The following is a 17,231-nucleotide window of genomic DNA, read 5'->3' as shown; positions in this document are numbered from 1 at the left end:
AGTAGTTATGGCAAAGGCCGTGGCTCAGTCCTAGGCTGGAGAATCTGCCTCTGAGGTTAAGAAGAGTGTTCAGGGGGGGAGGGAGCCCCACACTTCCTCCAGCTGCTATTCAGTCTCTTCATCTCTTTGCTGAGATTGCGATAAAAGGGCCACTCGGTGCCAGTTTCAAACCTGACACCCGTCACCCCCAGGGAATGGACTGACCCCTGTAAATTTTGACCATGGGGCACTTTCTGGAAGAAACTTTAGCTGTTAATAACTTTCAGTTACCACTGACCGTAGATGCATTTGAATCAGTGACCTAAAGAGTCCAGAGCCCCATTCTAATTCTTGGAGCTATTTCCCTTCTGTGTTAGCAGGGCTCTTCCTGCAGCAATATGCAAACAGTTCGGGTTCTCTCAGTACAGCCTAGCAGGAAGGGCTGGGGTCTATGGGTTAGAACCGGTAACTGGACGCCTGAGTTCTATTCCTGGCTCTGCTGTTGAATTTGACCCAATCATTTTGACCCAATCATTTAAAGACATGCTGTAGTCAAACACAAGTTAGTGGGCTCAATACAGGGCTGAGTAAGTAAAATTCTCTGGCCTGTTATACAGGGGCTCAGACTAGATGATCTAATGGTCCCCTCTGGCTTTAAAACTCTCTGAATCTCCTTGTGCCTCAGTTTCCACATCTGAAATTGGGATAGTAGCGTTCAATGGACGGGGATGTCGTGAGCTTCCTCTTGTTAATGTTTGAAAAGCACTTCAAGGTTCTTTGCTGGAAGGTGCTAGTGAATAGCAAAATGTTACGGCAAAGCGGGCTTGACTTACCACATCCCTACAGAAAATCGGGGGGGGAGGGGTCTGGCTCCATGAAGGGCAGCAGAACTTGGGCCACAATTTGTCTGTGAACTATTAAGGGAAGACTGGAGAGAACGTAGCAGGGCGGGAGGCAGCTGGAGAAAACAAGGAAATACTCTGCACCATTAAGGAAATCTACACCTTAAACTAAGGCCAGCATTGGAAACCCAATATAACCCTGTGCCAGGGTCAGTTCCAAAATATATACTTTAAAAATCTCTACAAACCACAAGTTTCTTTGCGAAATTGGTCTCTGTGCCTTTTGCTTGTATCTCTGATATTTTATAGTTCCTGCCTCAGGTTACCTGGTGATCTGCCCATCAGCCATGCTGCACACTGCACAATCCTTCCATTGTTTGGAAACCCTGCTTGACGGCGAGGTCTATTAACGTGACGTGCTTGGCCAAAAATGTGTCGTCTGCACCAGGGTGAGGGGAAAGGGCCTTTGATGTCTGAGTGACAAGTTTCAGATGTCTGCGTGGGGTCCGGGGAATGTGCTCTTGAGCAACAGTCAAAGGGGGAGGGGAACACGAGGTCACTGATGATCTCTCGATTGTAGACACAGGCCTTGATAATGGTGTTTGTCTCATTCTTAGTGGCTTATGCTCCCCCTCCGTTGGGAAAGAAACTAATATATTGCCAGGTTTCAGAGTAGCAGCCGTGTTAGTCTGTATTCGCAAAAAGAAAAGGAGGACTTGTGGCACCTTAGAGACTAACCAATTTATTTGAGCATGAGCTTTCATGAGCTACAGCTCACTTCATTTCCAAGGTAATATGGGGTTATCACTTTTGGCTGCTAATGCGTTCATGCTGTGTATGTTGATCTCCATACAGAAACATAATGGGCAAAGTTCACCATAGCTCCGCTGAATTAGGTCAATAACCCTAACCAGGGACAAGCTCTATCTCCTAAATTTAGGAGTAAGCCTCCTACCTATAGCTAGCAGCCACTGCCTCACAGGTAAGGTGGTGTGGGTGATATGCATCTCTCAGTTACCTGAGCAGCCTGGCACTTTCTTGCACTTTGGAAACACTTGTGTATATGTAGCTTGCCATGTCAATAAAGGCTCATTTGAATGGACAGATTCTTATTGACTTCCTAATGGGCTTTTTTCTTACGCAGTTCAATTCCTTTTTTCTGCTATTTATCCATGCCTTGTGGATCTAGATTAGGCTCTTATATGGAGAGCAAGTAAAGTGCCTCACAATCTTTAATGTATTTATCTTCCTCCTTCGGAGATAGGACAGTGCTATTATCCCCATTGTACAGTTGGGGAACTGAGGCACAGAGAGACTAAGTGACTTGTCCAAGATCACAAAGGGAACCTGTAGCAGAGCAGGGAAGTGACCTCTAGGCTGGAACCATAACCACTAACACATCCTTCTCTTTTGCAGAAAGGCATATATGTATTCATTCATAACAATATTTATCCTAAACAGCACTCTCCTCTTCAGAGCTGTAATGTCCTTCACATGTTGCTCTTTAATCTCACCAATAGCCTTGTGAAGTAGGTAAGTATTATAATGACCATTTTACAGATGGGGGGAAAACTGAGACATAGAGTGGCTCAGTGACTTCCCAGAGGTCACAAGGGGAGCTGCGGCCACAGGTTCGGCACGCCCAGTCCTACACTCAGAGCGCTGCATCCCTCACTTGTCTGGTTTAAAAATATAGCACAACAAGTGGCTTGTTTTTTTAATCTTCTTTAGTTGTCTCCCCCCAGAAGTCATTTGAATACAACCCTTCATAGCTTGACTTATGGCTGAATTAATCATTGCCCATACCCTAAATAATTCACACCTATGTACTGTGAAAACACCCAGAAAGCTGCCTGGGAACACACTTAGATGTGAATTATTGCACAATAACTCACATACTGTCAGGTTCCCCTGTTTCACTTAAGAAGCCTCCATTAGTGCAAAGTTTCAGCTCTTTTTATTTGGGAAAGTCTCACTTCTGCTTCCCCTTGCTCACCTAGAGATCCACTGACATCTGTCAGACTAACACGTTACTGTGCGTGAGCCTCAGGCCCTTACTTATGGGCCAGATTTGCAAACATTTTACTGACCCTGGTGATCACTTGCATACAGGAGCATGGGCTAGGCACCACTTCCCGAGTATTAGCATCGAAGGAGCTATTCCTGTGAGAAGTACCTCACCAGGGTGACCAGAGAGGATTCACAACCAGCATATGGGTTATTGGTTAGGCAGAATATTAGCCCTAGTGACTGCAAGGATATGGACATTTGCCTTGGGTTCACCACTGGATCTGAAATGTCAGTGTGCCATTGCTTTTCCATTTTTAAGGCTTCCCCCAGGGTCTGGGATTTGCTAAAATGTCCCCCTGCCTTTGTTCTCAGTCTGTGCTTCACAGGGCACAAACGCCACTGGTTTGTTACAAAACAAACATCAACAACAATCAAAAAGATCTGCAGCCTCCTTGCTAACTGAAAGGCTCTGGTTTGCAGAGAACCAAGGATGCTGCCAGCCGTCTCCTTCTGATAAGGAGAGAGTTCTGCTAACTGCTATAAGACTAGAAAATGCCTGGAGCCCAGTGTGTGATGCATCCCAAAGGATAAACAGCGTCAAAAGCTCCCACTGCCATTTTGCACTGACACTGAGCTCCGCAGGACCAAAAGACACTTTAAAAGGTGAAAGGGTTGCAGCCACGAGGCCTTCTCTGTCCACTACAGAGAGCAGTCCACATTGTCCCACTAACATGGAGGGAGAACAGCTTCAGGGGCCTGACCCAGAGGCAATGGAAAAACATCCATGGAATTTGGAGCAGGCCCCAAGTGAGAAGGGAATTCAGTCACTAAGGTCCAGTCATTCCCAGTTCCATTAAGGGAGACTTTTAACAAGGCCATTTATGGTGACATTTACACCTAGGCACAATAGCTGGGATGAGAGGAACCCCCTTCCCAAACCGGACTCCTTTGACGGGGCCAGTTGCTAGTAACAACTTGTAGTTACTCCTGGCCTGAGCTGGATTGGAACTGGCAAATAAGGAGCCATCATAATCCTTTAAGCCATCCATTCTCTCTGTTCCCACCCACCCTGAGACTGCCTGTCAGCAAGAAGCATAAAACAGACTATGACACAGGGCAGTGATTTGTTTTAACAATCCTATTATGAAAGACAGAGCTTTCGTGTTTCCTTTTCAGTTTTTATCAAGACCTAAATTGCTGTCAGGTGTGGGGAGAACTTTACCTTTTTAAAAAAAAAAAAAGAATTTTTTTTCAGAGAAAAGACTTTGTTCCATTCCTAAATTTTTCCCCAAGTCTCCTCCAAGCTGAGACCCAACAGAATCCCTATTAAATTATATAAAGCGAGTCCAGTCCTTGGCTGTCAGCAGGACCCATCAGTCCTAATTTATCGCCCCAGGAAACACAGTACAATTATGGTAATAAATAATAATAGGATTCAGTACATGACAACATGAATGATGGAGCCTCTCAGAACTCATTTACATTGCTTTGTGTTGCAATCACCCTGCTTCTAATGTAATGCCAAGCAAATGAGGCTTTTTGAATATTGTGCAATCTATTGCAAGTCAACTGGCACAAAACTCACTCAATAAATCATGTTCAAACACATGCCTCTAATGACAGGTAAATCAACAATGAAGTAATTGCATTTAATGTATTGAAATACTGGACAAAAACAGTGACCTCAAAGTGACTTTTTGTTAAAGGTATGACATAGTCGCAACAGCAAATGGGCCTCTCTCTTTTTTTGTAATCAGGCACTTCTTGCTCAGATGCACACATGAGGACTAATGATACTGTTCCCTTCACACACCTTGATTCATGGGCTGCTCTCTGTGCCAGCCAGTGTTAGCTGCACTGGCTGTTAGGAGTTGCAGGTGCCGCCGGCAATCAGTGTATTTCTTTACAAGACTTAGGGCTAAATTCTGCACTCCTTTTCTTGCATGGGATGAAAGAGCCAAATGCTCAGTGGTTGTGAATCGAAAGAGCTCCGGGGAAGCCAATGAGGCTATACCAATTTACACGAGTGAGGATCTGGCCTGTTGTTTTGGACTGACTTTGTTCAAATGGGCTTTTCCCCTTCCCTTTCCTTGTTTTCTTCCCTTGTGATAGAAAAGGGAAGAGCAGGGCTAGCATGGGGAGGGGAGACTTCCACAGTGCCTGTTATCAGCCTACCAGGTGATTTCTTGTAGGTTTGGCTGGTTGGCAAATGGAGGAATTAATCGCGTTCACGTTCTGCACAGGAGCACATTGGTGGTGATTAGGGGCGGGGAGGAGCAGAATTCATGGCCTCTCTGGTGGGAAGAAGAGGAAGAGGGGCCTACAGTGGGGGCAGCAGCTTTTCCTGGGGCTCCATCATCGGGACCCCTTTGGCCTGGCTTCCTGCTTCCCAGAACCCTAGGCTGCCATCACATCATCTTCCACTTCTGGGCCTGCTCTTAAAGAGAGATGCTACCTCAGCAAGGACATGGCAGGGGACCTGGCCCTCCTCGCTTCGGAGAATTCTGTTTGCGCCCTTGGTTCTGCATAAACCAGAAGCTCACGCTGCATGGGAAGTACAAGGTGCATTAGACAAATGCTTCTAATTATCAGTGGTGCATTTCAGGGAAGTATTTGGGCCTGATTCTCCACCTTGTATAATCCTTTGCATTTGGGCAAAAGAGAGTGGAAGGCTATGTCTAAACTGCAGCTGATAAGCTCACCAAAACTAGTAGTATGGACATTGTGGCTCAGAGTCTCATGCCTAGGGGTCAGGTGAGCGTGAGGCCCAAGCCACAAGATCCATACCACTATCTTTAGCATGCTAGCCTGCTACCACAAGTCTGCCTACCTGGGCTGGGAGGCAAACTCGGAGCTGCAGCATAAACATCCCCTAAATGGGTATAAAATGCTGCCACCACTCTGAGTGGCACACTCATATTTGCTAATGTTGTTGCACTTACTTTGCATGTGTGTAAATTATGCCATAAGGATCACGGCAGGGCAGAATCAAGCCCAGTGAATTGATCTTCCATGCACACTTTCTCTTTCTCTTTTCTCTTAAAGAGAAATTAGTAGTTCTGCTTAGAGGTTCTCTGGTGCAATGTGTTTCTGGCAGAGAACACTGATTTATCACAATCAAAATGTCTTGTGGAGATGGTTCCGCAAAGTCACAACAGATTCAGGTGGATTTCTAATGGAAACCTGCCTGCTTTTCTGCCAGCTCCAGCTTCCCCAGCACCCCGGCTTCTCAGCATCCTCGGAGACTGGTGGGAAGCCAAGAGCCTGGAAGCTCCAAGACACTGCTCCAAGGCTCTCAGCTCCACTTGCAGGCTCCTGGCTCCCCTTCAGCCCACCAAGGAACAGATTCAGGGCTCCTTGGCAGCCCAGGGTTCCAACGTCAAAAGGCCACTAGGCAGAGTGGGGCTCCATTCCCTGTTGAAGAGGATTAAAAAAATCAGAAGAAAACCACATTTTGAAATATCAAAGTCATTGGAAAAGGGGATTAGTTGCCTTTCTGCACACAGCTCTAGAAAGGTGGGAAGCACTATGAAACAATACTGCGCAGTAGGGGAAAAGATGTGATCACAGCAAACCAAATCCTCAATCATTTATTTTTGAGTGGACATCATGGCAGAGGAGAGTTTTAAAGAGGGATTAGAAGGACAACAATGAGGCAGCTTTGCAGATATAGCCTGCGACTCCCACTTCTGCACTTCTCCTTCCACAGTTAAACGTTCAGGGAAGTATCAAAGGTCCCTTTGGAATCATGAGGCAATGCAAAGGTTTTCCATATCCCCATGTTGGCCCTCTGTGCTGATAGCTCCCATATGAGGTAAACTGATTAGTGAGATGGCCAGAGGCAGCATCAAGAAGCCATTAATGGAGGAAAAGAAAAGAACAAAATTCTCCAATTTTAGAAAATTGTTACCAGTTGTGTGTGCCATCCAGCTTGTTCTTCTGAGATGGGAATGTCAGGGTGGGATCACACAGTTTTTCCACCCAGCCAAGACACCAGGCCTCCAGGACCCTGATTATAAATATCTACAACATTGACCTTGTTTTTTCTCAATGCTATGCTATAGCATTCCTGGAAGCATGACCAATATTTGGCATCAGGGCATTCCACAGCCAGAGCTCCTCTTGAAATGCAAACTCCCATTATAGACCAATGCACTGGAACAGGACTGCTACAGCTGCAGAATTCAGAGCTGGATCTGGATTTGGAGTATTCTAGTGTCTATGGGGTGATCTGAGCTAAGGTTATGGTTCAGACATTGGCCTGATTTTCAAAGTTGCTAAGCGCTTCTAGATATTGACTTGGTTGGCACTTCTGAGTGCTGAGCAGCTCTGAGAATCAGGCCATACACGGGGCCTTCTGAGACATCTGAATCTGAAATGTACAATGTTCAAGGGGAGTAGGATCCTGGGTTTGGCCCAGGTCTGTCTAGTTCTTTATGGTTATTGTATCCAAACAATTGCACTTGGCTCCACAGATATATAATTAGCTAGCCTATACCCACTCGCACATGCACACAGGCAGACATACTCATGCATTTGTACACACACACACACACACACACACGTTAATTGAGATAAAGATGCACAGTCATAAACCCCTTCATGTTTACCCACCCCCCACACTCTCTCTTCTCCCCCACCAACTGTGAATTAATGTCAGCAGTTCAGTGGTAGGAAATAGACTCGCTCCTCCTTGTCATTTTATTACGTGGCTCCCAAGACCCAATAATCAGGCTCTGGCTGTGAAAAGACCCTGGCTCAGGCAGCTTGATTAATGACTGGGGGTCATCCCTGAAGTACACGCACAACCCAGCTGGAAGTGAACAAGAGTCTGAAAGTAACAAAGAGTCTGAACAATCAGGAATCGAAAACAAACTCAGCAGAGACAAAGGGGGGGAAATGTTGATTTTTTTTCAGGAGTCCTTAATCCAAGGGTTGGTTTTTGTTTCCTCTCCCTCTCCCCACCCTGCGCGAATTTAGCATAGTTCCCCTATTAACAGTGCTGGTGGCTGAGGTCCTTTTAGTCCTTGTGCAGATCAGGAGGCACAGGACGGGGCATCAGGAAATTTGGGCTCTTTTTTACCTTATCTGTCATCCATTCCCTCCCTCTCTGCCCTCGAAAAAAGGGATGTGCCACTTCTCTCAGTCAGCCGAAGCAAATGAAGTCAAACTGTTTGCAGCGTTAAGGAGACTGGGAGATACAGATCGGACTAAGCTGGGGAATGGATTTCTCAGTGGACTTTAAAGGAATGGAATACTACGGGCAGTTGTGGCCGCATCTCAGCCTTGCCTCTGGTCACAGCTCAGACTCACAGGCCTACCCATGCTGGAGGTGACTTTTGAACCACAATTGTTCTCCGGCAGGAGAGAAGAATTATTTCCACGGCACCTTTCCTTTCCAGGCCCTGCTGGTGCCTCTTCAAAAGGCTTCCCAGAATCGTTTTCATCAGCAGAGAGCGGCTGCTTAAAGCCAAGTTTCTCACATAATTAAACTCCCATCCCCCACTCATGCCTGCACCCTTCAGAAGGCTGCAGGACGTCCAGCTCCATGTTATTAAAATCCTCCAGCGATGAAGTAACAAGCAAGCGTGTTACCACTTGGGGTGTGATGTCATCACACTTTACGAGAGTCCCAGCGAGATGTTCTTCCTCGGAACGTATTAACCTCCCCAGTTTTTAATCTTGCTTGGTCGATAATTATCAGCCATTTTCTTCCCACACAGGGCTCTGCCCAGAAGCCCAACTGCAGTGCTGCGTGTAGGCTCATCACTAGCAAATATTAGTTGGGGGTGCGGCTGGGGTTATTTGCTTTTTTTGCAACCCACGCTGTTGGTTCCTCCAAGTAAAGCAGGCTCACACCTGGAACAATCACAATCCAAAAATGTCACACCAGGAAATTGAGTTCTCCTAAACTGCTGCTGACCTGCCAGTCCAGACATCGGAGTAGGAATGCGCTTGGCACACCAACCCACGTCTTGGGAGGAGATAGGTGGGGTAGGGAACGGAGCTGGTGCTGAGCTGCAAAATTCAGCACCAGAACTGGTTCTGGAATTCAGGGCTGTTTGGATCCTCTGTGAGGGTGAAATCCTGCTCTGTTACATGGGTGTAAGTGTAGAGCCACTCCATGGACTCTGATAGGAACAGTTCATGGATTCCATATGTGCACCAATGCGACTGAGAGCAGAGCAGAACACTCCACTCTGGCTTTGACTCTTTTGTGAAAATATTTGCAAGTCCTGAAACTTCTCTCCCTGAGACCTTGTCAACACGCAGGAGTTGCCTTGGTTTAACTACAATCACTTTTCAAACAAATATAATGAAACGGTCACAAACCCGTGTGTGGACAAACTTATCCCAGGTTCAGAGTGGGTTATTTCAGTTCGGCACCAGTCCATTCCCAATCAATTTAATATACAGTTAAATGAGCCTAGCTTAAAATGAAAGACGATTGCTTGCACAGCATTTTGTGCTGATTAACTAAATCAATTTAAGATCACCCTTAAATTAAACCATAGACGCATAGAACTGTAGGGCTGGAAGAGACCTAACAACACTATCCAGCCGCAGTGCAGGGGATGGACTAGACAAAGTAGTGTTACTCTGCTGGCAGGCAAGCCCTTAATGGGATGTAAATCAGGAGCAATTCTACTGAAGACATAGGAGGGTGGAGAAAATGACCAAAAGGCCTGATTCACCACTACCTTACAGCCTGTGTAGCTGTTTAGGTCCGGGCAATGTGCAGCCAGTTGGCTTGGTAGCATTTTCCACCTCCTTTGCACAGGGGTGAATGAGGATATGTGATACAAGGCAGTAAGGAAGATCAGGCCCCACAGTGCTTGAGATATTGGCAAATAAAAAGCATGTTAGTCACTTGTGCAAGCAGCATTTACTTTGCATTTTATTTTGCATTTACTTCACCTCAAATCTCAATTTATTCCACAAAACTGGGTGGTGAGCTTTGGTTCATCGCTGACAAGAAACGCTGAGTTCTCTGGCTGAGAATCTGAGATGTCTTTGTCAACTTCTGTTGTATTATGAAACCCAAACCATGCTCATCTGAGGAAGTGGTGATATTGTGCACAAGGGTGGGCTCGGGAGCTCTACTGGGGGAAAAAACCCTCCAGTGTTTGAGCGTGTAGTTTCTCAGACAAGTGATAGATGTTTTGCACAGAGCTGCATAAAAGCTGGGTGTTGAAATGAAAGGGGGAGGCAAAGGAAAAGTGAGCAGATGCAGTCAAAAACTTTCCAAAATTTATGAAGACTGACTATAGAAGATCTATTTCTATTAGGTCACCTTGTCCACACTCATTCTCCCACCCACAGTAATGCGTGTTTGTTCCCTGCACTAGATTCTCCAGTGCTTTGTCCAGCCAAGAGGTGGAGTGACCCCACCGTGGACTCCAAGCAGCCATATTTGGGGGGGCCCTCTTACCCTAATCCACCCCCTAAAAATTCTAATTGCATTATTTTCACAAACTAAAAAAAATACCAACACAACACATATGGATACACTTATTAAAAAGTCTCTGTTAAATAAGATGAACCGTATTTTGAGGCTAATACTAAATTGGGGGGCCCTTGAGCTGCTTGGGGTCCCAAGCAATTGCTTACTCTGCTTATAACTAGTGTCATCACCATTCCAGCCTGTTTTAAAATGACTCAGGCAATGGGGTTTCCACCACTTCCCTTGAGAGGCAGTTCTGCCGTCTAACCGAGCTCACCAGTAGGAAGTATTTCCTGGTAATCAGTTTAAATTTTCCTTTGCTCATTTTCATCCCATTACTCATTAGCTCTAACCCCATGGCTCCCTCTAAATAATTCCTTTTCCTCATCAAAATAGCACGAGAAATCCACTTTCCTAGTTTCACATATTTTTATTTAATTCCTGCCTGCCAGCTGCCAAACCCCACGAGCAATAACAACCTGCATGATTCTCATGTTCCCTGGGTCTTTCCAGTCGGGACATTAGGCCCCACACATTAAATAGCTGCAGACTCCTTGGAACCTGTATGTTAGTCTTAGAGCTCACTGGAGCTTCGGAGTGCTCAGGTCAAGATCCAGCAAACTCAACACCAGAGGAAATTAGGTTGCTAGGCTCCCAAGATTGTTTATTATGCTCTCATCTTTAATTAGCTGTAAGTAACATCATGTCCGTGTTCTGCCACAAACGCTAAAGCTGTCAGGGCAATTTTACCGAGTCTGGCAGTTTAAATCAGAAACAAGAAAGTCAACATGTCAATAATGGACCTGGACATGATAGATATATTAAGGGGAAAACCTGAAATGTTCTGGACTTCATTATATCTACTTGGACTCTAAAAATGTACATCAGAAGAAATCTGTGCCTCATTGGAAAAGCCCCTTGGAGATATTATTCCACTCAATTATAGGGCACTCTGCTCATCTCCAAGCATTTGTTTTTTCACGCTTTATCCATTACAAAAATATATTAATGGAAGGTGTAGAGGTGGAAATAGGCCAGTTGGGTTTAATTTCTAACAAATATATCTACGGAGGTGGAGAGGATGTAATGAATTTAGGGGAATTGAATGTTATACTCACTTTAAAAGGGATTTAAAAAAAACCCAAAACTTTCTAGACACCAGGCAACTTTTCCAGTGAACGCTTCTGAGTAAGAACGGGAGTGAGTTTTAATGTTCTGGGAAGCTGACATACACAACCTTTCAGGAAGAGGTGAAAGAACAGAGAAGAGGAGGGGTTTTGTGGGAGGAAAGATGGTCCAGTGTTAGGGCACAACTCTGGACCTTGGGAGACCAAGGCTCAGTTCCCTACTCTGCCACAGACTTTTCCTGTGACCTTGGGCAAGTCACTAGAAATCAACTGGATTAAGGTGCCTAAATACCTTTGAGGATTTTGGGCCTTAGTGTCTCTGTGCCTCAGTTCTCCATCTATTAAATGGGGGAGATAGCATTTCCCTACCTCACAGCTTGAAGATGAATACATTAAAGATTGTGAGATGCTGCAGTACTATGGAAATGGAGGCCATATATATATATATATATATATATATATATATATATATATATATATCATAGAGGGGTATTTCCTGGTTAAAATTGTTTCTGGCATGCTTGCATCTGAGTCAGTTCATCCTTTCACATGTCTTGCAAAGACGTAAGCAAGTGAATAACTTTGCACAAAAGGACTTCAATGGGACTACTTGTGTGCGTAAAACCTTTGCATGATTTGAGCCTAAGTCTCCTACACAGAAGGCCCTCCCCCCCCCCCCCCCGCAATCATTCTGGCAGTGTAAAGGAGCCTTAAACCATCTTAAGAATGCTTTACACTGCTGGAGTGATGTAAATGAGAATCAAGCCTTTCGACTCTCTCTTTCACACACACCCACTTGTGTTCTGCAGGTTCTGAGGTATAGGCACTCCGCAAGCATTTTGGTGGGCTTGGCCTTCAAACCAATTTTTTCCTCCCCTGCATAAAAATCATGCAAAAATAATTAATATTATTTGACCAGATCTAGTACATTAGCATTACACCAATATTGCCGATATCATGAATGCAGACAGGGCATTGGTTTTTATACTGTGCTCCTTTCCATATTATCTCAATGCATTTAAAAGGTGCATTTTTCTGAGGCAAAGTTCTAGCACATCAGTCTGAGGCCATAACTGTGAGCAGCAGATTTGCAAGGAGGGTATGGGAGGAGGATTATTGAATGTTGACAGTGCGTGCGCAAGAGAGAGAGAGACTAACTTCCTTTAAATTTCATTAGTTAATCGTTGTTTATTTTCCAACATGTCCCATTCTAAGTGTATTTTGGCTTGTGTATTATACACACGTCCATTAACATTAAGTAGATTTGCCATGGTCTGACAAAGTTAATATTGCTCTGCAAATGTAAGCAGATGTTTTACGAGCTCTCAAGTTGTGGGTTAACCACAGCAAAAGTGTATGCAAGTCAGGGAGTCTGGCCTTTTCAGTACCTGGTGGGAAAAGTCTATGTGCCTTCAGGCAACATTGCCTACAAGAGGAAAGCAGAGAAGAGGGTCTCATCTTGCACAAAGAGGAGTTAGGGCTGGGTTGTTGTTGTTGTGTTAATGGCTGTAAATAAATTATATAGGGGACAATATCACTAGATACAAAAGCATTTACTGGGTCTGGATCAAGGTCCCAATTCAGCAACATACATAAGTACCTGCCAAAGTGTGAGCTTATGACTAGTCCCAATAACTTCAGTGGGACAAAGCACTTAGTTACAGTGAGGAACATATGGTGTATTGAAAAAAACTGTGTTTAAAATTGTAAGCTGTCACGTTAAATTTCAGGGTGGGTTAGTGATCCTACTTTCAGGGTACAGGGCTCTATAGGGACACTTGTAATCTGGATACTTTTGCAGTCAGTTTGCAGACAGACAGTCTAGAATAAGGTGGGGTGAGTTGTGCCTTTCTGTTTTGGGGGAGCAGCCTGCCTTGTCTCTCTGTGTTTTTGTGGTCTTGCAAGATATCATTCTGAATTCTAAGAAATAAAGTAGTTTGAGATTGCTATCTTCCAGCAAGAGTGTTAATGGTTTTATTTAACTTCTCTGTGTATATGCCAGGAACATAACAGAATGGAGGGATAGCTCAGTGGTTTGAGCATTGGCCTACTAAACCCAGGGTTGAGAGTTCAATCCTTGAGGGGGGCATTTAGGGATCTGGGGCAAAAATTGGGGTTTGGTCCTGCTTTGAGCAGGGGGTTGGACTAGATGACCTCCTGAGGTCCCTTCCAACCCTATGATTCTATGATCTCTTGGAAGAATGTTCTTAAGCACCTTGATGAATTGGGGCCTGGAGAGGCTTTAAGTATTTTGTTCTCTTTGTTTTTTAACTTTAAATTTTTGATTATTAACATGCATAAACTTTCCAAACAAGCATTAAAAAATCTTATTCATAACCTCAGTATGTTACCTTTAAAAGAAAAATTTGCTTTTGGTCAAACTCTTCACAGTATCTGTGAATATATTTTGTTCAAATTCCCAAACTGGTTATCATACACTATAAAATCTACTTGATTCTGATATAAGGCTGTTTGTCATTTTTTCCATTGAATTGAGTGCTTAACGTTACAGCACTGAGATCTACTTATAATAAAACAAAGAGAACTTTATTAACAAAGATGGAGATTTAAGTGACACTGAGTAAAGACAGTGGGAACAGATACTGTTACAAATAAAACAAAACTATAACATGCTTCTAAGAGACTAAACATAATGTTAGCAGGCTAAAATCTGATCTAAGATAAACTTCCCACCTAAAGTAACCTCTCAGCATCACCCCTCTCCCCTGGGGCCAGAATCCAGCTTTCATGGATGCAAAAAGCACCGTCCTTTTTGCTCCCTCATTGGTGAATAACAAAATATCTTTTTGCTTCTCCTTATATCTCCCCAAAATTCATTGTTTTGACCCCAGAGACGACAATCCCCTTGTGGTTTTAGTCTCTGATGACTTTCCCCCATCAATCTGGGGGACTTTTTTTGTTGGCGTTCATGCAAATGAAGCTCTTATTGAGTTATGGATTTTGCAATGCTTGATTTTTTTCACCACAGATCTCAGCAGACAGGTAAACCAACATTCCTTTGCCTGGGATAAACTTGTTTATTAGCCTTGCCTGATTACATCATTTCAGCATATTTTTAGTCCATACATACAACTTCTTGAATAACACCTGAACGTGCATCTCTCAATGCTTATAATGACTACTGTGGTATAAGCTTTCTTTAGTATCTCACATGACCTTCTTTACAGATAAATATTATGACAGCAATGTGTTAGGTGTGGTAAGTGTATCAGGCCTGATAGGAGTTGCTACACAGAGTTGTGAACCACAATGTGCCTCTGTGCCACACACTCCCTTCACAGAGTCCATAGTGACTGTGCTGAGTGTCTCTGCTTCAAGCCACTCCTGGCAGATTTTATATTTGCCCAAAGGCCATCCTTCTAATCCGCTGATGCCCTATGGGGTCAGCAGCATCCTGCCTATTCTGCTTCTCAGGCAAAGGGTGGGTGTACGTGTGTCTTTGTGGAAAAAAGAGGGAAGGAGTCTAGGTATTGACTGCTGTCCCCTTTCTGATGACTTCCCAGAGCTGTAATCCCCCCTGGAGTGAGGAAGATATGGAGATATTTGCTAGATCTCAGTGGGAAGGCTCCCCATGTTCAGTTTCTGTTTTATGTACAGATTTATTCCCTGTCATTCAAGAAGAACACCAATGCCAATGGGGTGCCAGCAGTATAACTGGGAGGGGAAACCCTAAGCAGCACAGGGTAGCACAGTGTAGGGAATTATGAGACAATGAACCAAATCCTCCACTGTAATGTGGCTGCTTCCTGCTGCTCCAGCACAGCTTGGGATCTGGTCCAATGATTTCCTGTAGCCTTTGTCAAGTACTGGAGAAATAACTCCAGGTCCAGTCCCTTCTGAATTCATCTCTGGTTGGCTGATGTACTCTTTATGTGAGTGGCCAGTCAGGCTGTGAGTTTGATGGAGGGATGGCAGAATGAGCCTTGCTCCCCGAGAACTAGCTCTGAAGTTGGGCCCAGAGTAGCAGTCGGCAGAAGCACACTAGGCTTTTTGTTCAGTTAGTATTTTCTTTCATTGTTTAGTTCTTTGTTTTAATTGCAGAGATCTCCAGATCCTTGCAAGAGAGGAAGAGCTTAGCAGAACAAGAAGGAAGGAGCCTTGCTTCAATCCATCACGTGTGTGATCTCTGTGTCTGGCCAGACTGGTTATAGCAGAAGAGTCCTGCCAGAATACGTCAGCGTTCAGGTTACACACATAGAAGGAAACAAGATGTACTTACCAAGAACTGGACATAACGGGGAAGGAGAGCAAAGAGTCTCCACTGTGCCGGGCTGGCTGAGCAACACTGGCAGAGCAAGCAGTCACTTAGGGCAGCAACACTGCCTAAGACAATGAGTGGGTGACTCATGGTGCATAATTTCCACTTTGCCCAGAGTTGCCCAGAGCCAGTGCTGCTGCTCTTGCTGCTGCATGGTAGGAAACCAGATGCAGAAGTAACCAGAGTGGGAGGTAACCAGATCATACCAATCACTTTCACTGTGGAGGGCCTACATGATGCAAGGAATAAATCCCTGAACAGCCAAGCCTGGGTGTGGGAGGGATCCTCAATCAGCTCCTAAGGAGAGTAGCAAGGCTTATAGTGTTAGCTCAGCAAAGTATCATATCGTGCATCTTGAGGATCTCAAAGAGCTTTACAAACCCTGATTAATTAATTAAGCCCCATACAACCCAAGTAAGTATCACTCCTCAAATTGTACAGATGGGGAAACTGAGGCTCAGAGAGGTGATCTGATTTGACTGGGATCACCCAATGGCCAAGTGGGAAATAGAACTCAGAAATGCTGAGTCCCTATCCCCTGCTTTCCCCACCAGACCATGCTGTTTTGGGGTTAAGGTCATGCTGATGATAGCTGTGACATTCCATTCCATATTTCTTATGAAAATATGCTTATGAATATGACATAACTGAGATGTACTTTATGCAAGATGGGTCCTGTAAGGTATCACTGGAAAGGTTATGATTTACTGAATGTGATTATCCAATTTGTATGCCTGTATCATTTTTGTATCTGAAGTTAGAAATATGGACTATGTAACTATTACACTGGGTATGTACTGGGAAGACACCCACCAGATGACAGGCCATCAGATTTGATGGGCCATCAGGAAGGAACAACAGGACCATGTCAGGGACCTAACTGTGACACTATTAGGTCAGGTAGTCTTGTCACCTGATACTAAATATTACCTGGGATTGCTTGTAACTTTCCACTGGAAGGGGAGGGGGGGGTCAAGTTTGGAAAACAAAGGATCCCCGCCTTATTTAAATCCTATTTAAGGGTGGGGAGGAAGGCAAATGGGACCCCTCCTCTCCATGGCCTGTCTGCTAATGAAGAAAGACTGCTAGAGCACCTGAAGAGAAGATGGGGGGTTGGATTCCAGACCGAGATGGGGGTCGAGTTTGAAAAGGCATATAACTGGAACTCTGAACCACAGAAACTTTGCAACCTCCCTAAAATAATATTTAGGGAAGGAAATTACATTTTGTGACCTATTTCTTAAGTATATTGAACTTAGCTTGTGTACTTTGTTTTATTTGCTTGTAATCTGCTCCGTTCTGTCCGTTATCTCTTATAGTCACTTAAAATTCACCTTTTGTCCTTAATAAACTTATTTCTTGGTTATAATATAGCCCAGTTTGTACTATGTCTAACTGGAGAGGGCAAGAAGTCGTGCACATCTCTCTTCACATTGAGGAGGAGGGCGGATTTTTATGAGCTTGCGCTGTGCAGATTTTTCTGTACAGGGCAAGACAGTATTATTTTGGGTTTATCTCCCAAAAGGGGTGTGCATGTGAGTGCTGGAGGA

The 17,231-nt window shown here is 44.4% G+C and overlaps 1 long non-coding RNA gene across 5 annotated transcripts in view; it reads left to right on the top strand.

The window, feature by feature from the left end:
• The window catches only part of LOC311513293, a 41,151-nt gene extending 24,143 nt beyond the window's left edge, over window positions 1-17,008 (top strand). For all 5 annotated transcript variants that reach the window (XR_014709699.1, XR_014709700.1, XR_014709701.1 and 2 more), the window contains one exon: window positions 15,465-17,008. This is a non-coding gene — a long non-coding RNA (uncharacterized lncRNA). The remainder of the gene's footprint in view (window positions 1-15,464) is intronic.
• The last annotated feature ends 223 nt before the right edge of the window (window positions 17,009-17,231 follow it).

This window comes from Lepidochelys olivacea (assembly GCF_965140295.1).
Source record: "Lepidochelys olivacea isolate rLepOli2 genome assembly, chromosome: 26".
In the NCBI taxonomy this organism is placed as follows: domain Eukaryota; kingdom Metazoa; phylum Chordata; order Testudines; family Cheloniidae; genus Lepidochelys; species Lepidochelys olivacea.
This window is presented reverse-complemented; position numbering and strand designations above follow the sequence as displayed.